Raw genomic sequence first — 22135 nt, 5'->3', positions numbered from 1 at the left:
GAGTGCTTTGTCTATAAAATAGTGGGCCATTTTCAGGAAATATGCAGAAGTCGAGCAGAATTTCATGAAAAGCAAGTTGTCACATAACTACCCATACAAAGAAATTGATGTAGAATAATATGCGATATAAGAGAAACCTATCATATTTTTAAGAGAAATAGGTGTTTCAGATCAAGCTGACATTTATGTGAATGATCATCTCACCAGTTTCTAGTTGGACACTGGGTGAATGTCAAAAGGAGATTTTACTATAAAGCCTTTCAGTTGGTGAATAAAGCAGAAGTCTGTAAGTAACCAAAGAAACACTGTCCATATCTAACAACAGAGTAACAATATGTTCCAGGAAACATGACACTTGTTATTAAACATATGCAAAAGTAACTCTCTAATACAAAGGATGCCATATAGTAGGTAACCTATGTATCCTTCACAATCAAAAATTGAGTATTTGAGTGTCTGTCTTAACTTCAATCATCTCCAAATGATAGAGTTAAATTTGCTAAAAGCCAAAACAAAAAACAGGTCCAGGAGCAGTCAGTTATGGAACAATGGGACAAGGAACAGCTGATTATGGAACCACCTGCTTAAGGTATAATAATGTTTTTTTTTAAGTCTCCAACAGTAATTAAAAGCAGAAAGAATAAGTGTCAGTTATAATTTGCTTGACAGTAAATAAGACATATTACAAATGAAGCATTCACTAATATTTGGCTAAACAAGGCATAACATTTTCTGATGTTTTTAGTAGGTGTCGACTGGGTAAGCACTGAAATTTTATGAACTCTATTTTAATGCAAAATCTGTTAGCGTAACAATGCTTATGGGATAAATTGGACAGTAACTGAATTTCCATATTTTACTGTGCATTTGCAGATGCCATGTGTTTGTCTTCTTTACTGCACAATAAATTAGTTCAGTAGCTTTAGCATTACTTACTTCCAATGTGTAGACCACTATGTTGAAGTAGGAAGTGAGCTATGAATATTTACTTGAATGCAATGAGAAGCAGTAAAGGAAAATTGAAAGGTATAAAATCCGTAGGAATTAGGATTGAGAAAAGGCAAAAATTTTGACAGAGACAACTAGTTCTGAAAAAGATGCTGAAAGACAGACTTTGGAATATTTTTAAGGCAGAGGTGGATAGACTCTTGGGAAGGAATGTGAATTGAGCTAACTGTCAGGACAGCTTTGATCTTATTCAATAGTGAAGCACTCTTTAATAGCCCATTGCTCCTTTTCTTGTAGAGCAGTACATAAAGTTTTTGTAGAGTGTAGGTTTGCTCGCTGAGCTGTAGGTTTGATATCCAGACGTTTCATTACCTGGCTAGGTAACATCATCAGTGGCGACCTCCAAGTGAAGCGAAGCTGTTGTCTCCTGCTTTCTATTTATATCTTTCTCCTGGATGGGGTTCCTGGGGTTTGTGGTGATGTCATTTCCTGTTCGTTTTCCAAGGGGTTGATAGGTGGCATCTAGATCTATGTGTTTTTTTATGGCGTTGTGGTTGGAGTGCCAGGCCTCTAGGAATTCTCTGGCATGTCTTTGCTTAGCCTGTCCCAGGATAGATGTGTTGTCCCAGTCGAAATGGTGGTTTTTTTCATCCGTGTGTAGGGCTACGAGGGAGAGAGGGTTGTGTCTTTTTGTGGCTAGCTGGTGTTCGTGTATCCTGGTGGCTAACTTTCTTCCTGTTTGTCCTACATAGTGTTTGTGGCAGTCCTTGCATGGAATTTTGTAGATGACCTTGGTTTTGTCCATGGGTTGTACTGGGTCTTTTAAGTTGTTAGCTTTTGTTTGAGAGTGTTGTTGGGTTTGTGTGCTACTAGGATTCCGAGGGGTCAGTCTGGCTGTCATTTCTGAAACTTCTTTGGTGTATGGTAAGGTGGTTAGGGTTTCTGGCTGTGTTTGGTCTACCAGGTAATGAAACATCTGGATATCAAACCTACAGCTCAGTGAGCAAATCTACATCCTAAACCTCAACCTGAGCTACAAACCTTGCATAAAGTATTTGTATTTAACAGTAAAGCTGGAAGTAATTATGCACCAAGAGGAAGCAGAGAGATATGGTTTCAGAAAAAAGAACCGGCTCGAAATGAAATCTTTCAGGGTACAACATACTTAGAGAGGAAAATCGGGAGATTGAGTCACTGTAGTTATTAGAGGTAATACAAAGGCAGTAGAAAAATACAGCTATCAGCAAGATAAGTATGAAACCCCCCACCATAGGAGCAAATTACTGCAGATGCTGGAATCTACTGAAAACAAAAAGTGCTGGAGATCACAGTGGGTCAGACAGCATCCATGGAGAGAGAGCAAGCTAACGTTTTGAGTCTCGATTACTTCATCAAAGCAGATCAAAACCTTAGCTTGCTTTCTCTGCATGGATGCTGCCTAACCCACTGATCTCCAACACTTTTTGTTTTAAGTATGAAACACACATGGATAAAGGATAATAAAGCAGCAATCACTAAAGGTTGGAGTCTAAAGGTCAGATAAAACTTGAAAGGAGGTGGAAAAAATATCAGCAGATGAAATCAGGGAATTGAGTTTATTACAACCAGTTGAGGAGAGATGAATAAATTCCTCTGTTTTCAACTATTCCAGATAATCACACAAAAATGCATATTCATTTAAGTGAGACTATACCTCTGTCCAGTTTAATGTTAACAATCCAATTTCTAATGTTACAGTAAGGAACTTAAGTTTTGCTTATGAAAGAGCATATTTATTATCTTTTAAGGCTAAGTAGAAGAATACAGATGATGTTATGGCAAACACACAAACACAGACATAGTTAAAAACGGATAGTTTCCAATACAAAAGGAAGGTGTAAGAAATATACAGTTTGAAAGCCCTTAGATTATTCTCGATGTAAGGTTTTAACATGAAATCATTGTTGCTTAATCATGAATCATCCACAATTATTATTTTCAATTTCCTTTGAGTTGTCTGTGTTCTAAAGTTTCTTCTTAATCCTTATTGTCACCAGGCATTTACCTTCTTGAGAGGCAGAGAGAAAACTTTATGCAGCTGATTCCAGACTGCAGTCAAGAATCCATCTCTTCTCTTCTGCCTTAAGCAGTTGCTTGAAATACAAACTTGTTTTGTGTACACCATTTTCAGAAGATGTTTTTAAAGTTTGCTGAATGTAGGTGAAGGTCCATCTCCAACACGTGAAAGTTCCCATAAAACAAAATAAGTAATGATGGTCTTCTCATGCCTGTCTGTGATGATTTGTTTTAGTGCATTCTGATAAACTGTAAATTATAGTTCAGACTGATTTCATTTCTTCTATGTTTCTTTCAGAAAAGTAGCTAACCTGTGTGATCATGAGACTGCTCTGGCCACTTTAGATATGTAAGTCCAAAGTATTAAAATCACTACTAAAGTAAAGAATCAGTAGGCCATATTTTATTAGAGTTGTGACAGCTCACCCCTATGGACAAGGTTGCACAGATTTCATCCCCTAGTTTATTGAAGTAAAATAATATTACAAAAATTAGGATAGCAACATAGACATAACACAGTCCCTTTCGTTTCTTCAGACTCTGGGTTCAACGCCTGCTTTTGGAGTGGTAGGTGAACTTATTCCCTGAGTCATAGAGATGTGTACAGCATGGAAACAGACCCTTCGGTCCAACCTTCCATGCCGACCAGATATCCCAACCCAATCTAGTCCCATCTGCCAGCACCCAGCCCATATCCCTCCAAACCCTTCCTATTCATATACCCATCCAAATGCCTCTTAAATGTTGCAATTGTACCAGCCTCCACCACATCTTCTGGCAGCTCATTCCATACACATACCACTCTCTGCGTGAAAAGGTTGCCCCTTTGGTCTCTTTTATACCTTTCCCCTCTCACCCTAAACCTATGCCCTCTAGTTCTGGACTCCCTGACCCCAGGGAAAAGACTTTGCCTATTTATCCTGTCCATGCCCCTCATAATTTTGTAAACCTCTATAATGTCACCCCTCAGCCTCCGACGCTCCAGGGAAAACAGCCCCAGCCTGTTCAGCCTCTCCCTGTAGCTCAGATCCTCCAACCCTGGCAACATCCTTGTAAATCTTTTCTGAACCCTTTCAAGTTTCACAACATCTTTCAGATGGGAAGGAGACCAGAATTGCGTGCAATATTCCAAAAGTGGCCTAACCAATGTCCTGTACAGCCGTAACATGACCTCCCAACTCCTGTACTCAGTACTCTGACCAATAAAGGAAAGCATACCAAACGCCTCCTTCACTATCCTATCTACCTGTGACTCCACTTTCAAGGAGCTATGAACCTGCACTCCAAGGTCTCTTTGTTCAAGAGTATAAGTCCTGCTAAGATTTGCTTTCCCAAAATGCAGCACCTCACATTTATCTGAATTAAACTCCATCTGCCACCTCTCAGCCCATTGGCCCATCTGGTCCAGATCCTGTTGTAATCTGAGGGAACACTCTTCGCTGTCCACTACACCTCCAATTTTGGTGTCATCTGCAAACTTACTAACTGTACCTCTTATGCTCACATCCAAATCATTTATGTAAATGACAAAAAGTAGAGGGCCCAGCACCAATCCTTGTGGCACTCCACTGGTCACAGGCCTCCAGTCTGAAAAACAACCCCTCCACCACCACCCTCTTTTTTTTCTACCTTTGAGCCAGCTCTGTATCCAAATGGCTAGTTCTCCCTGTATTCCATGAGATCTAACCTTGCTAGTCGGTCTCCCATGTGCTGCCTGTTTGAGTTTTAGCCCTTTGTTGCCCTTTTATATAACCTACTACCAGCTACAGGCACTTTTGCAAATTGACTTTCGAGAAAATTACTTGTGATGATCTAATGTCTGCCTCTGCAGTGAGTCTGCCCTTGCATCCTGTACCTCATTCTCATTTGTAAGACCCTTACTCCCCAGTTCTTGCCTTTTGTCTGGATATCAACTTACCTACCTGCCTAATAATTGTGCTATTCCTTTATAAAGTCACTAAGCAATAATGCATATTTTGATTTTATGTATTGTTGTCACCTGAATACAATGAAAAGTTTTGTTTTGCATGTAGAATAGGCATCATACCATACAAAGTTCATTAGGGTAATAGAAAAGAGCAAAGAATACAATGTTACAGCTGCAGAGAAGGCATACAAAGAGCAAGATCAACATTTAAAATTAAAATTTGAGAGGCCACAATGACACTGGTTGTTTTGATCTGTGAACTTGGATCCACCTCTGATGATCAATCCAATTCACATGTCTGGATGAAGTTTTGAACTGACTGAACACATCATGCGACCTAATGCAGCAACAAATCCTTTTTGAAATCTATCTTTATATCTCTTTCTTGTTATGACTATGTTCCATATAAAGTAATACCCTGCCTTTGGCTCATCTAATTGGTGTTAAATTGCATCACTGTCCTGTCTGAAGTTCCTACAAGCTTACTCTTACTAAATTCCATTCCCAGGCCATGCTTGAATGACCATGGATAGATGTCTCAGACCAGTAACTTTAAAACCCTTATAAATCTCCAGCTCTGGAGCAGAGATTATTTTTATGATCTTCACAAGCACAAAAAATGGCATTGTTTTTCTCTCTAAGCAGTGATGGCTACTTCCTATAAATGAATCAGATATTTGAGCTAACATCAGAGTAGATCCCTTATCAGCGGGTTCTCAGTTGCTGCATTCAGATTCTGTCTTTTTACCTCTAACTGTTCTAATTTAAACTCCCTTTCTTGTTCTCTCTACTGTGTCTTTTTTCCTCCCTTCCCTTCCTGAAATTTCTGTTGTTTCTGCCTCTCTCTCTCTCCCATTCATGCTTCTCTCTCTACTTTATTGTTGCCCTCTCTCTATCCTATTTCACCACTTTTTTTTTGTTTCTCAGAACTATAATTCTAATTTCCACAATTAGAATATTAATTTATTGGTCTCATCATCCTCAATTGCCACCTCTGGATGTCTCACCATCGACTTTGCGATGTTTAGTGTCCTTGCTTTGGTGGAAGTTTACATGCCTAACCATATCATTTAATTATTTTAAGGAGAGTGTCTAACATTTAAGTTACTTCATCCTGTCCTATGGAAGTATTAATATCAGAAGTGGGCATCTAATCACTTTAGTATTACTGACCCCCTCCCATATATCTCACCACCCCCTCGGCTCACAGCCTCATTCCTGATGAAGGGCTTTCGCCCGTAACTTCGATTCTCCTGCTCCTTGGATTCAGCCTGACCTGCTGTGCTTTTCTAGCACCACACTCTCGACTCTAATCTCTAGCATCTGCAGTCCTTCCTTTTGCCCAAAAAATATTGTGACAATTCTTTTTTGTTTAAAAAAAGCTTCTGAAAGAACTAATCATTTTTTTAAAAAAATGTCCACTTCTTTCAATAGCTGTGGGCTGCGTGGTAAAATGCGTCCGGTCATTAAAATGACCGTGTTTCCTGACTAACTGCAACCAAGGATTTGTATTTGATTTAGTGTGAGGCTATTCCTTTCTGCAGTTAAACTGTGTTTGATTTCTTTTGTTGTAGTGAAGAGCCAATTGCAAGGTTCCCTTGATTAAAAGAGAGAGCAATTTTATCATCTTCTAACCCTGAGCAACAAAATAAAGCCACAACATCAAGGGGAATGCACACAAGTACAGTTAGTGTCCTGCACAAAAGACAATGTAAAGTATATTTAGTTTCATGTTCTTAGAACATCCTTGAAGTTTTAACCTGAGACCATGGTTATTTAATTGGTGTCTTGAACCAGTGGCAGTCGTGGTTATTTTTAGTTATTCATTGAATTCTCTGTGTTCTTGTTTTTTTAAAACTAGTATTTTCATTTGGAATCTGTATCCTGGTGGCACAGACAGCATTTTGTGTAGTTTGTTCCAGTTCTGCCATTAAAAAATCCTTCGCTCTTTTGCCAAAAGCATTTGTTTGAAATACAAATTTTTATGTATTGAATCTGCAGAAGTCTTCTTTCTAGGTTGTTAATTATAGGCAAGGTTCCACCTACAACATTGCACTATAGAGGATTAAGTCAAAATACAATAGAATTCTTTTCATGCTTGACTGATCAACATCTTTTGCTAAAATGTTAATTTTGGTTCAGATTGAGTTCATATTCCATGTTGTTTTCATGAATCTTAGCTAATCTGTGTGATCAGGTGATGGTTGTGGCTATTTTAAGTCAAAATGTTTTCCCTTTATTTTAAACACTATTTCGGTCCATGCAAGTCTGAAGTATTAAAATCAGATGATGGAAGTGGAAAGTTGATTGTTCATATTTTATCACCTTCGTAACAAGTAAAGACTTCTTAATAAACATGGGAGGAGATGGTTTTCAACCACTATGAGGTGAATTATAGTGAGGAGATAGATAGAAGAGATAAAGTAATCTAATTTTTACAATGTGTAAAGGACTGTTTTATGACCCAATTTAGAAAATGCTAAACAAGGGGATATTTGTTCTTGAAACTTGTACTGACGAATTAACCAGATCAGGTAATAAGTCAAGGCAGGGTAACATCTTGGTAATTGTGACTTCAACATTCTAATTGAAAAGGGTTAATTATGATAAAAGCCAAATTTAATAAATCCGAGAACAAGTTATTCTGAGGCACTTGTGAAAATAAAATTGGAAACTTTGGTGGAATTCCACAGATGAATAAAGATATACAAGTATGGTTATGGGTTAGTAAAGAGGCAAAAAGGATTACCCAAGCAACTGAAGAGTACAAGTTATGAGAGAATGCAAAGAGATTTGGAGAGAAGCAAAGATAAACTATAAAATGAAATTATCAACAAAATAAAAGTTTTACAATTACAATGCACAATGGATGACTGTAAATCAGAACAAGGCCATTAAATGATAGGATAATATAACAAATATTGATAGATTGCAGAATATGAAATCATCTTTACAGTTCAGTATTTACTAGGTACATAGATATGGCATTGAATGATATGATGAGCAAAGAAATTCATGCATATAAAATAAAATTATGTATTAAATTATCCTTGATTTGGATCTATTGCACCTCAGGTAGAAATGGCATATTTACTAATTGTTAGGCAAAGATGTACCGCCAGAGGACTCATAAATAGCTAATGTGACTTCTGTATTTAAGAAAGTAAACAGAAATCTCACACAGGAATTATAGATCAGTTATCTTAACACCAGTGATTGGAACAATAATAGAATCCTTAATAAAGGAGAGAATTTTAAAAAGTCAGGAAATGCAAATTGTGCTAATGAATAATTGTCATGAATTTCAAAGTGAAAAATCTTGCTTGTCCAACATTATTGATTTACTTTTGAGCAGGTAATCGAGTTGACAATAGTAATATAGTAGATGCAATGTTTGGAATTTTGCAAGGCCTTTGACAAGTTCCCCCTTAATAGACTATTGAATGAAGGTCAGAGACTGAGGTTTCAGGATGATGAAAGGAATACTAGCTGACTTCAGGACAGAAAGCAGAGGTTGCTGTATGGTGGGAGGTTGTGTTCTGCAAGCACCAATGATGGGGCCACTGCTCTTCATAGTTTATATTAACAGTTTGGACATTGAAAGTAAGACAATTTCTAAAGTTGTGGATAACACAAAATTGGGAGGAGATAGTCAACTCTGAGGAGAACTGCAACACGTTACAGAAGAGCATTAATAATGGACAGATATATAGCAAATGAAGTTCAACAGAGACAATTTTTATGTAGGAAAAATAGGATATTTGGAAGGCACAAGTCTAGATGTAATGAGCAACAAAGGCGGCTTAGGGTAAAAATATACAAAGTTGCACTACAATTTATCAAGGCCGTAAAAGTAAAAGCAAACAAAGAACAGGCATTATTTCTATTGGAATAGAATGGAAAAGTAGAGTTGTTATGCTGAATTTGAATTGAACTATGGCTACAATATGCAGTTCTAGTCACCATATCATAATTTAATAATATTGAAATACTGGAGAGGGTGTAGATGATGAACTGATAAGGATAATACCAGAAATATGAAAGCATACATCAAGAAATGATTAATATATTGGATCTCTCTTCACTTGAAAAGGTAATGTCTATTACAGAGATTTAAAATGTTTGAATACTTTGATAGAGGAGATACAGAGAAAATTTCCACTTGTGGCAAGGTGGAAAGCATTACTTGAAGCTACCAATATAGTTTGTTCATCAAGAAATAGAGTCTTTAACTTCCTTGATATTGATTGATACCTTCCTAGTTCAAATACTTTGGATAGAGCAGTTTTTGTCATGTGTGTCCAGGAAGGATTCCTGACTCAATAGGTAGATAAGCAGACTACAGGGGAGGCCATATTGGATTTGGTGCTTGGCAACGAATCAGGTCAGGTCTAAGATCTTTCGGTGGAAGAGAACTTTGATCGTGATCACAAATCCCTGACCTTTACTATAGTCATGGTGAGGGATAGCAGACGGTATAGAAAAGTATTTAATTTGGGGAAGGGAAATTACAATGCTGTTAAGCAGGAATTAGAGGGCCTAAATTGGGAACAGATGTGGAGTTTCAGGGAGCGCTTGCTGATGGTGCTGTATATGTTTGTCCCACTGAAGCAAGGAAGGGATGGTAGGGTGAAGGAACCTTGGGTGACAAGGGATGTAGAAGATCTAGTCAAGAGGAAGAAGGAAGCTTACTTAAGACTGAGGAGGCAAGGATCAAATAGGGCTATAGAAGGTTACAAGGTAGCCAAGAATAGACTTAGGAGAGTTAGAAGGGGGGGCGTGAAAAAGCTTTAGTGGATAGGATTGAGGAAAATTCTAAGACATTCTACACTTGTGTGACGAATGAGAGGATGACCAGAATGAGGGTCAGATTGATCAGGAATAGTGAAGGGAACTTGTGCCTGGAGTCAGAGGAGGTAGGAGAGGTCCTTAATGAATACTTTGCTTCAGTATTCACTCCTGAGAGGGACCTTGTCATTTGTGAGGTCAATGTGAAATAGACTAATATGGTGAAGCAGTTTGATGTTAAGAAGAACAATGTGCTGAAAATTTTGGAAAACATGAGGATAGATAATCCCCTAGGCCAGACGTGATATATCCAAGGTTTATATAGGAAGCGAGGGAAGAGATTGCTGTGACTTTTGGCGATGATCTTTGAGTCCTCACTGTCCACTGGAGTAGTTCCAGATGATTGGAGGGTGGCAAATATTATTCCCTTGTTCAAGAAACGAAATGGGGATAATCCTGGGAAATTACAGTCCAGTCAGTCTTAAATCTGTGGTGGGCAAATTATTCCAGAGGAATCTGAGAGACAGGATTTATGCTTACTTGGAAAATTCTAGTTTGATTCGCGATAGTTAGCCTGGCTTTGTGAGGGGCAACTACTACAAGCTGCTAACAGGCAAACCAAGGCAGGTACCACAGAGAAAAGTAGGAGGGAAATAAGGAAGGGAAATAATGTAAAAGATATAAATTCACAGGTATAGCAAGGGAAAGCTAGGAATGGATTTGGCTTAGTGGGCAAGGAGAAGAGAGGAAGGGCATTTCCACAGAATTTTGCTCACGTGAATAAAATAACTATAGCTCTTTGCTTTTATTGGTAGTTGAAGGTTTGAGAGACATGTCAAAAACAAAAAGAACCCTGAGGTTGTTTGTGCTCTTTGAACTGATCCTGGTGGAGTGAGCAGTTTTGTTGGAGGTCCATGTATTCCATTGTGGTTGAATTGGTCATGGGGATCTGAAGATGAATGGCTTGGGTGATGCCAAATATATTTAAATCAGCATTTCATTCTTTTTGTGAGGCAGAGACAAAATCATACTAGGAGGAATTACTGTAATGAAAGAGAGTAAAGATTTTACTTGGCTGAGAGCATCAAAGGTAGAAATAAGGGTATGGTTACGAGAATTGAAAGTTGCAGAAGTATTGTGACAAATGGAAGGTAGTTGGATGTTGGAAAGTACATTTGTAAATTATTTAGAGAATGATACATTCTTCCTGGCCTTTTTAAACACCTCACTCCTTTCCCTGTCATCATTAAATATGTTTAAGATTAATAAATGAGTAATTCTGTATAAAAGCTATAAAGGCTGTGTAATAATTAACAAACTTGTTTCACTAATGAGAATTCCTCACTGCAGAAGATCATAGTGCATTGATTAGATTCTTTTATTAGGAGCTTTTCAAGCAAGGTGGTAGCCAGTAAGTGCTTTAATGAGATTTATGACATACAAATATCTGATTTCAAGAGCAATGAAATCTAGTAGGCTGTGACTATCATTTTATTTCACACACAGTTTTTCTCTTTCTTAATCAGCATAACTGGGCAACAATATTGGTACAGATTTTCAGATGAATGACAATCCCTTGCAGACAACAGCCCTTCTTTTTAATAAAAGGACAGAGCTCCATGTTCTGACAGGAGATTTTGATCAGGGTTCCTTTGAACATAAAGTTGTACTTCATCCAGCATCTGCAGTCCTCACTTTCTCCTTCCATTCTGACTGTTCTTTTGTAGAGCAGAACTCTCAGGGGAAGGCAAACCATGCCCCCTTTTTGCAGCAGTATTCTGAAATAGGCAGATTCAGATTGGAGCAAGGGAAGAGGCAGATTGTGTCTGGAACGGGTCCTGGGCTGAGGGAAGGGAAGACTTTTGGACAGGGGAAGGGAGGTAGCGGGTTTTAGTGGGAGAAGTAGGAAGCAAGTCAGGATCGGAGGAAAGTGAAGAGGGGGTGGGGTTCATCTCCCAGTGGGAGAAATGCAGCTTAGGTCTCAAGTGAGGAAAGGGTGCATTGGGTTTGGAGCTTGGATAGAGGGTGTGTCCAGTTCAGTAACAGGCAAAAAGAGGGGCATGTTGAGTCTGTAACCGGGTAGGACATCATGAAGTTCCTGGACAATACCCTTAGAGATTTAGTGAGGATTCCATAGAGTTCACATGCACAACTCCTATTTACCCTGGAATAATGATTGCCTGGTGATGGAAAAATCCAGATTACTGTTTTCAGCATCGTTAAAGCATAAATGCAAGATGCCAGTGAGCCAGCGATAAGCCACTGAGTTATAAAGCATGTTGCAAAAGTTGATCAATTTAGCTTGAGAGAGAAATAAAAATAATGTTCAACTATTTTAAAACAAAAATATACTGACCCAAGTAAGGTGAGCAGCAAGCAAAATACATGAAAGAGGTTATAAAAAGAAATAAAAGGACATATCAGAGACAAAGGTAATGAAGTGTTGAAAGTGCCATTAATTTAAGAGGTATTATTGAATCCCAAAAATTATATACTCCACAGGACACTTTGGTGATTTTCCATGGTATTGATCATGGAGTATCTGCTAAAACTGAACTTAAACAATTTGGAGTTACTTAAAGATGACTTTCTGAAAAGTTGTTTTAATAGATAATCAAATTTGAAAGATTATCTAATCTCCTCCACATCCCACACCTCTGGCCTTGAACAGCACTACTCCAACCGTAACAAGGACAGAACCCCCTAGTCCTTCCACTTCACCAACCTCCAGATATATTGCATAATCCTCCACAATTTCCATCACCTGCAAACAGACCCCACCTCTAGGGATATATTTCCCTTCCCACTCCTGTCTACGTTTCGGAGAGTCGATTCCCTCCCTTGTCAAATTAACACCCCCCCCTCCCCCTCCCGGCACCTTCCCTGCCACCTCAAGAAGTCCAAAACTTGCGCCCATGTCTCCATCCAAGGCCCCAAAGGATCCTTCCACATCCAACAGAAATTTACCTGTACTTCAACATGCGTCATCTACTATATCCATTGTACCCAATGTACATCAGGGAGACAGGATACCAACTTGCGAATCATTTCAGGGAATATCTCTGGGACACCTGCACCAACCAACCCCACCGCCCTGTGGCTGAACACTTTAACTCCCCCTCCCACTCCACCAAGGACATGCAGGTCCTGGGCCTTCTCCATCGCCAAACCCTAACCTCCCGAAGCCTGGTGGAAGAATGCCTATCTTCCAGCTGTGACCCTGCAACCACACGGGATTAATGTGGATTTCACTAGTTTCCTCATTTCCCCTCCCCCCACATTATTCTAGTCCCAAGCCTCCAACTTGGCCTGTCCATCTTGCTTCCCACCTATCCACTCCACCCTCCTCTCTGACCTATCACTTTCACCCCCACTTTCATCTTCCTATCACCTTCCCAGTTATCACCTCCTTTCCCCTCCCTCACCCCCAATCTCTTCAGTCCCCCCAGCCCACAAGCTTCATTTCCTGATGAAGACCTTATACCTGAAACGTTGATTCTCCTGCTCTTCGGATGCTGCCTGACCTTCTGTGCTTTTCAAGCACCACACTCTCGAATTTGGCACATTGCCAGATCAGGAAAAAACAGGAGTCAAGGGCTGATTTTCTTCCCCCTTGGTGTGTTCCAATGTGCAAATGACATCAATATACTCTAAATGCAGCTATTTGATTTGAGAAGAAAACTATAAATTATTTTGGAATCTACTATTACAATACTTTCATGAGAGATTGTTATGGTAAAGTATATGCTCAGGTCCTCTGCCGCTTTAATGTGCATCCTTTTGGCACAAATGGTTAAGATAGTGATCTTGACTACACATCATATCGGTTAACTACAACAAACAATTCTGGTAGATGGATTCTCATCATCAGTTTGATCTGATTTTCTTGACTTTAATAATGCAAGTGTGCAAAACATTGGATTATTTTTGGAACTATGTCATTGGGATCAAGGAGGAGTAATATTTTAATAGTAGTAATGCCAGGAAATAACACCAAGTATTAAAACCTAGATTTCTTTGGCTAAGTTAGAAAATGAACCCTAACTCTTATTGTCATGACCTCTGGTCTGAAAGCAGCACTGTAAGGAAAATTTATTTAAAATGTCCATGGAATGTGTTTTACAGAATGTGCAAAATGAGCTTTTAAGCATTTGTATCAATTATAAAGAGATCATTTTTAATTTTCTTGCATTATAAGAAATACCGGTCCAAGTGAGCTGGTGATCCTTTCCTTGAAAACTGTAAGATAGCCCAACTCCTCTAGCCAAACAATTTGATGGAAGCCTGCAATGAGAGCAAATTTAGTGAAGTGTTTAGCATAACTGCATGATATTCCTGCCATACATTTATAGAGCTGTAAGTTAAATGTAATTAATTGAAGTGCTTTGACTGATTGCTGAGAAATGTGATAACTTACGTTTGTGACTAACAGTAGGCAATGATTTATCGGTTTGATTGTCATTCAGCAACCAAGCCTAATATTTCAAAGGACATTTTTTCAAAAAATGTTGTCATCTTTTCTGAGGAAAGACATCTAGAAATGTAATGGAAAAGAAGTTAACATTTATATTTCGATGTGTGCCACAGTGTGGAATATTATTTTTTGCATAATGGTTTCACCCTGCTTCCTCTATGAGATGTCAGGAATGCTTTTCATTGAATGATATTTCAGCATTTACACTCCTACACCCGTCCTCACTGAGCTGAAGGATGATAATGTAGGACAAGGTTCTGTTTTCTGTTATACATCAAGTAACGAGCAGTGCTGCCTTAAGATGTAGCATTGGCTCGATGCAAAGAACCGTTCTTTCCAAATTACCCCAACAATGCAGTTCACCCTGACTGCAGATGAACACCTCCATTGGAGCCGTGTGACATTTTTATTCCACAAAATCTCTATGTATACTCACACGAGGAAAGATTGCTCAATTAGTGCCATATTTGAAGGCATTTGGAGTTGTGGATTTATTACATGCCTACTGGGAATAATAAGATTGACACTATCAGCACTTAATGCATTGTCAAAGGAGGAGACGTTTTTGCAGTTGCTTGCTTGATTTGAACTCTAATTCACAGTTAGGTAAGTGAATTTCCACTTACTGTATCTCTACATGTGACACAGTAGAGTGATTTAGTGCCGATGTTAAAGAAATCACTTTTACTTTAACGGTATTTTTGATACAAGTACTGCTGTATTAAGCAATTATTAGACTAAGATGGATCTTGGGTTGGTGGTAGCACCTTACTGATCTCCTGCTGTTCTATCCATTGCTTTTCTTTTCTTCTTTTCCCACATCTCCTTTCCTTCACTTTATTTTTTATCCTTTTTCCTGTTAGTGGGTATATATTAGTCCAATCTTTAGGCAACTAGCTTAATGTTTCAATTTCAGAAACTATGCTCATATTTAATTTCCCACTACGGGCAATTTAGCATGGCCAATTCGCCTGACCTGCACATTTTTGGAATGTGGGAGGAAACCGGCGCACCCGGAGGAAACCCATGCAGACACCAGGAGAATGTGCAAACTCCACACAGAAAGTTGCCCGAGGCTGGAATTGAACCTGGGAACCTGGTGCTGTGAGGCAGCAGTGCTAACCACTGAGCCACTGTGACATCTCCCCAAATTACAGGGAAACCTGAGAGAATGTGTCTAGCATCCGTCCAATTTCTGCCATCACCTCTTTCTAAATTCTTGGACACATCTCATCCAGCCTTGGTGCCTTGTCAACTTTTAAGTGCCAACAGCCTATCCAAGACAATTTTCTTATTAATTTTGTATCCTTCTAGTGATAGGGTTCCTCCCTTGTCACCATGGCCTTGGCTGCATCCTCCACTTTTCTGAAGATACTAACCAAATGTCATGTGCCTTGAAGGGCTGCAGTGGGGGGGCGGGGGGCAAGACGCAGGTTGGATATGGAGAAAGTAACTTGTGGACTCCCTACAACCAACCCTTATGATTGTGGCCTTTGTTGAATGGTACAAAATAGAAATACTATTTTGACCCATTGTAGCTGTGCTAGATCTTTGAGATTGTTCTGCCTCCCCTCCCCCACCCCCCACCACCCTATCCCCGCTCTTTTCTTAAGCTTGTATATCTTCTCATTTTCAAGTATATGATTAGAGTATTTATTTTTGAGAGTTATCATTGAATCTGCTACAATTATCCTTTCTTGCAGGACTGATGTATTGCATACATACATTTGTGTTCACCAAGAAAGAAAATGCTGCCCAGATCAAGTTGAAAGAGAAATATTAGTTAAGTCAAAAACTGATAGAGGAAATATTGTGTAGTCTGGCTATACTGCAGTTGATAAGTCATCAGGACCAGATTGGACGCATCCATGGTTATATTGCAGAACATAACTGTTAAGAGATGAGAAACTTCAGTGGGGTATATATGGGTCTGACTAGATAAATTGGAATCTAAGATTTGCAAGGAAACCTGGAACTGAACAGTGTGCTTCCTTCGAAAAAGTAATATTTTGGGCATAAGAAAGTACATTCTGACAAGGGAGGGAGAAAAGACCAAAAACTCCAGTGTTCTCTGGAAGCCAGAGTAATAGGGGTTAATATGAATCTAAAAAGTGCATTCAGCAGATATCAGGTAGATAACAGTTGTGAATGAATATAGAAGGTTTTGGGGGTGCACTGAAAAAAAAAAATTGAGAAGCAACGAGAGAGCATAAAAAGAAACTGGCAATTAACATAAAAGACAACTCAAAAGTAATCTGTAAGCATATTAATTACAAAGAGATGATTAAAGGTGAATTGAGCTTAAGTGTGGATGCAAAAGGAGATTTATGCATGGTGATATGGAGGAAGCCTGAGGTTATAAATGGATACTTTGTTTCAAGGAAGACTATTCTGCCCAAGTTACAGTCAAAGAGGAAGTGGTTAAAACACTTGATGGATTTAAAATTGATGAGTTGGAATAATACTAGCTGATTGTGCCTAGTTGATAAGTTAAATGGATCAGATTTGATTTATCCAAAAGGACAGAAAATGTTGAGTTCAATGTTCCTAATTTTCCTATCCTGCTTAAGTGGAGGGGTAGTTCCAGAGGACTGAAGAGTTCAAAATGTTATAAAGCCAAGTCAGTTTCACCTCAATGAAAAGGAAGCTTATAGGTGTGATTTGGGCAGTTAACCTGCATTTGGCCAGGTGAGTTATTAATAAAAGAAACTCATCACTGATTTGTTATTGTTTAGTTGTTTAATCAATTTCAGATCAAAGACAGGTAGATGAGAGTAATGCAGTCGATGTTTTTTAACATTCAGTGAATATAGATTTTGGTGTCTGGTCCAGCATTTATTGTTCATTCCAGGATGCCATTGAGAAGGTTTGTGCTGAGTTGCCAACTTGAATTAATGCAATCCATTTGGTGTTTGTACCCCCTTCATGCCCCAGATCTCCAGAAATGTGACCCAGCAGCACTGAAGGAATGATGCTATATTCCATTGCACTCCTAACTTGTACCTTGTAGATGGTGGATAGATTTTGTGGAGTTAGGAAGTAAGTTACTTTGACAGCAGGAGATTCAGGGCACGTGAATGCCATTGAACGTCAAAGGGTGATAGTTAGATAATGTTACTTGACACTTATTAGCCCAAGCCTGGAACTTATCCAGATCTTGCTACATTTAGACATGAAATGTTTCAATATTTGAGGAACTGGAATTGTGTTGAGCTCTGCACAATCACTAGTGAACATCTCCACTTCTGACCTTATGATGGAGGGAAGGCCATAGATTAAGCAATGGAGATGGATGGACCTGGGCACCATCCTGAGAAAATCCTGAAAAATCCAGGAGTAGAGATGACTGAACTTGAACAACCACAACTGTCTTCCTTTTGTGCCAGTTATGACTCTAACTAATGGAAAGTTTTTTGTACTGATTCCCACTTATTCGGGTTTTGATGCCACACTGAGTTTAAAGCTGCCTTGATGTTAAGGGTAATCACTCTCCCTTCACTTCTGGAGTTCAACTGTTTTGTCCATGCTTGGACCAAGGATGCTGAAATGTCAGGAGCTGAGTGACCCTAGTGGAACCCAAAATGAGTGTCAGTCAGCAAATGTTCCTAAACAAATGCTGTTCGTAAGTTGACAAGCCTTTACATTGCTTTACTGATGAATTAGAGTAGTCTGATGAGATGGTAAGTTTTTGTCCTCCTTTTGTGTAGAAGAAACCTCTTGCAATTGCTCAAATTGATAGGAAATTGCCAGTGTTGAAGGTGTACTAAAACAGCTTGGCCTTGGGCATGGAAAATTCTTGAGAATTGTTTTTTAGTCATATTAGTGGAATATTGTCAGGCCCATACTCTTTGAAATATTCACTGCCTTCAGCCATTTCTTGATATCCTATGAAGTGATCAGAATGGCTGAAGATGGCCATCTGTGCTGGAGTTCATGGACTTTCAAAAGGCTTTTTATAAGGTGTAGTATGCTAGACATATGAGCAAAGCAAGAGTGCATGTAATGTTTTGAACATTTACAACATTGATACATGTACACAAAACCTGTTCTCCCTGACTATGAGCAACCTGAAACTGTTCACGAAAGAACATGTTGCATCTTTATCCCTGATCACATCAATAACACCGTTCTGGAAGTGAATGGCAAATTCTGTTTCCTCTGGTCCACAGGGACAGGCAATTGTGTCCCTTCATGTAGGTATTGATACAGGCATAGGGAAAGCTCTTTCAACTTTTGACCAAGTTATGAATTACACATGGAAAAACATCAAGTTTACTGCTGAGACCAAGCTGATGGCTTATAAGGCCTGTTAGGGGTCAGTTAGTTCAGTTGGTTGGACAATTGGCACCAACAGCATGGATTCAATTCCCACACTGGTTGAGGTTGTGAAGGACTGTCCTTTTAAACATCTCACCTAAATTGAGGTGTGGTGATCCTTGGGTTAACCCAATCAACTCTCTCTAACAAGAGATGGGGCCTGGGGCCTGTGGTCTGGTAGGACCATAGCAACTTTTTTAAAGCCTGTGTTTGGAGCAACTTACTATATTGCTGTTAAACATGGATGATTTGGAGATGCCGCTGTTGGACTGGTGTATACAAAGTTAAAAATCACGCAACACCAGATTATAGTCCAACAGGTTTAATTGGAAGCACACTAGCTTTTGGAGCGCCGCTCCTTCATCAGGTGGTTGTGCCACCTGATAAAGGAGCATCGCTCCGAAAGTTAGTGTGCTTCTAGTTAAACCTGTTGGACTATAACCTGGTGTTGTGTGATATTATACATGGATGACTTAGTTATCAACAAGGCAAAGTCAATGATTTCATCTTTGCTGTTGGCACATTGTGGGGATATACTGGGGATAAATAAAGAACGTTGTTGGCTCAGCATCTCTGTCAGGTGAAAGACTGTCATCTACACAAGGACCTTCTTTATGGTAAGTTGGCAGAAACTAGACAGCCAATAGGATGCCCAAAGTTCAGCTTCAAGAATGCTTGCAAGTGTGACATAGTGGCTGTAGGAAGTAATTATCACGCAAAAGTCTTAATGACAGGTGAAAATAGCAACACTATCTGGGGGTTGGTATGCACCACCATGATGAGAAGTGGCTACAGCAGCTTGACAATGAGTGTCAAAGCCAGAAACAACAATTCTCAAATTACAGGATCACTTCCTGTGTTACACTTGTGGCAGAACCTGCTTCCTCTTTCCACTAGCAAATGTACTACATATGAAGAAGCAAGCATCAAAGTTAATTGGCGAAGGAAGTCATAGCAAAAAAGCTTGGATCTGGACTGCTTTGTGCGAAACCCTGATGGAGGCAGATTCAATCTTAGCTTTCCAAATAAGAACATTATATGGATAAAACTTGCATGGAATAGGTGGGGCAGTAGCATTCTGAGTTACAGAGAGCTGGTACAGACATGATGACTCAATGGTTTTCTTCTTTTCTGTAACCATTCTACAATTCAAAAGCTGAAACATAGAGATTTTCATCTTGTCTTTAGTTCCTTTGCAAGTTATCTTGCAGCTCTGTCCTCTGGCTACCAAGCCTCCTGCCTCTGCAAACAGTTCTTCCTACCTACTTGAACAATTTTGAACAATATTGCATTGTTCCCTATTTTTATTGTTCTCTAATCTAATCATTTTGTGGAACAGATGTGCCACATTGCTGGTATCATTCCTGTAAATTTCCTCGCTTATCTAAGTCCTTGCCATCCTTCTTGACGTGCATGAACACAATCTACCAACTGTGTTATAACCAGTGATTTGTGAAAATGCAGCATGACTTTCTTGTTTTTTTACTCTGCATCCATTTATAAAATCAGTTGTGTTTGTGGTACCCAGTTTCCTTTGGTCACTTCTAAAATTGGATTATTTAGTTTATTTTGCCTCCTCTCATTCCTCCTTTCAAAATGCATCACTTCGTATTTCTAGGTGGTTTTTCCTCCTGAGTTACTGTCAAATGACCAAGATGAGACATAGTTTTTATGTCTAAGTCAGTGTCTTGTACAATAAATACAGTTTACCACTTGATTGGTCTACATGTCCAAAATTCACTATTTTAGATTAATATTTACTTTGCTACCTACTGATTTATCTGCTAACACATTGATTATAAATTAAGTCGCCAAGTGAATTAGATCAGAGCATGAACTGGATCAAAATGCCTGGATGCAATGTAGACTCTATTTTAAAGCTGCATGTACTATTATTATTGTTGCACAACATTTTGATTGAATATTTATTATTAAATGACAAACTCATAGGTATTTGGAACCAGAGAAGTAGAGTTGTTTGACACATAGCTGGTCCATTTTAATATCTGACAGCTGGTGGGTGGAGTGACTGCTCCTGTAATGCGTTGACATCAGTGGGAGGCCCAATAGAGTTTGTGCTCAAGCCTTATTTATATTGCAAGAGGTGAGCTGCCAGCATCAATTGCTCTTCAATAAGCAGCTTGCTGTGACGGCACTTCAAAAATAATTAATTGGCTGTGAATAGCTTTGGAATGACCCGTTGTTGTGAAATGCAATTTTCTTTTTCCTTTTTGTTTTGTTGACTTTCTGTGTCAAAGACTGCCTGGAAATTGGAATGGGCAGATCTCTAATGTTTAATATGTTACACCAATAATTTTCTTTAGTTTTATTTTGCTTTGTTCTTATAGCTAATTTAAACAGATGATTTTGAGAAATGATATTCCATGAAAGTAGACAAGGAGGAAATGTAAAACAGCTTTACAAATGAACAGCGGGTGAAATAATCAGGCTAAAGCTTTTACAAGCTTCCAAGTGTGGGTGTATGATTTAGTATTTGCTTAATTGTTACATTTGAGACCCCTCCCAGTATGACACTGCCTCAAAATATGGATGAATGTCTTAATACAAGCGCCAATGTTCCTCTTCAATTATCATTGCACCATCCTGAGTGCTTATGACATATTATGAAATGAACATTAAGGAATGTTGAAGCCACACTTATACAGACTGGTGAAGGTTATTCCATCATACTCCTGACTGGTGCTTTGCAGATGCTGGACAGACTTCAGGGAGCAGACATGCGCAGTTAGTCAATACATAAACTTCCAGTTTTTGGTGTGCTTTTATATTCACAATATCTTTGTAGTTTATTGGCTCTCAGTGATTTAGTGAAGTTTCTCTCAATGCTAACTCAAGAAATACTAATGGTAATTCAACTGCACATCTTTGGGTATTAGATTGTTTTGTCTTGGAGATGAACCTTGCTTGGGCACTGGGTGGGATAAATGTTATTTGTGACTTAGCAGCTCAAATCTGAATGCTGTCCTGGTCTTGCACAACACTACACTTCCATCCCCAGTTAACTATATTCTAGTGGTTTTAACATTCTAGTTGGTTCTGACTAAATTTGAGCCATTTTTCAGAACTTGGGAGGATCCTTTTGATGAAGGCAGAGGTGGATGTCAAAATTCTGTTTCATCATCTTCACCAATATACTAGTTTAGCCTTTGGTTGATTGTGGTAAAAGGCGCAGCAGAGGAGAATCTCAGGTCTGAGACCAAAGTTGGGTAGCAGGGATCATGAGGTGCCAGTAAAGAAAAATACCTGTGCTGCTTTCACAAGATCATCCAAATCCAGTGGCAAGAAAGGTGGTCCAACACCAGTGTCTACTCCCAAGTCAGTTTGTCTGGCATCATGGTGTAGTTACAGAAAACCAGATCTACTCAGCAGCTGTTGTTTGTATGGCTTTTCCCAGATAACTGAAACAACTCGATTCAGAATTCTGTCTTGGCAAAACAATTGCAGGAGGATAGCAGAAATGCTTTTGGGATGTTCTCAAAGAATCCCGAAATATCCTCACCGATTCATGGAAATCTCAGACTTGTGGCTGACAAAAAGAAGAAAATCTGTTCAGAAAGGCAGGGAAAATGTGGAGAGACTTCTTCAAGCAGGCAAAGGGAAAACCT

At 39.0% G+C, this 22135-nt stretch overlaps 1 protein-coding gene and 1 long non-coding RNA gene across 7 annotated transcripts in view; one reads left to right on the top strand and one right to left on the bottom strand.

The window, feature by feature from the left end:
• Positions 1-22135, top strand: part of epha6 (eph receptor A6) — a 687522-nt gene that overhangs the window by 227310 nt on the left and 438077 nt on the right. The window lies entirely within an intron of this gene.
• LOC122555111 (uncharacterized) overlaps positions 1-22135 on the bottom strand; it is a 117608-nt gene that overhangs the window by 55396 nt on the left and 40077 nt on the right. Inside the window, exons 2-3 of one of the 2 annotated variants that reach the window (XR_015758902.1) lie at positions 14136-14252; positions 13923-14002 (exon numbers count right to left, since the gene is read on the bottom strand). This is a non-coding gene — a long non-coding RNA (uncharacterized LOC122555111). Of the gene's footprint in view, positions 1-13879; positions 14003-14135; positions 14253-22135 lie in introns of those variants that run through there. The other variant, XR_006313176.2, reaches the window with a different exon arrangement.

The sequence above is a fragment of the Chiloscyllium plagiosum genome, unplaced genomic scaffold, assembly GCF_037043375.1.
Source record: "Chiloscyllium plagiosum isolate Xiang-an unplaced genomic scaffold, Cpla_swu_hap1 HiC_scaffold_12, whole genome shotgun sequence".
Lineage (NCBI taxonomy): Eukaryota > Metazoa > Chordata > Chondrichthyes > Orectolobiformes > Hemiscylliidae > Chiloscyllium > Chiloscyllium plagiosum.
The sequence above is the reverse complement of the archived record's forward strand: the minus strand, read 5'-3'. Positions and strand labels throughout refer to the sequence as shown.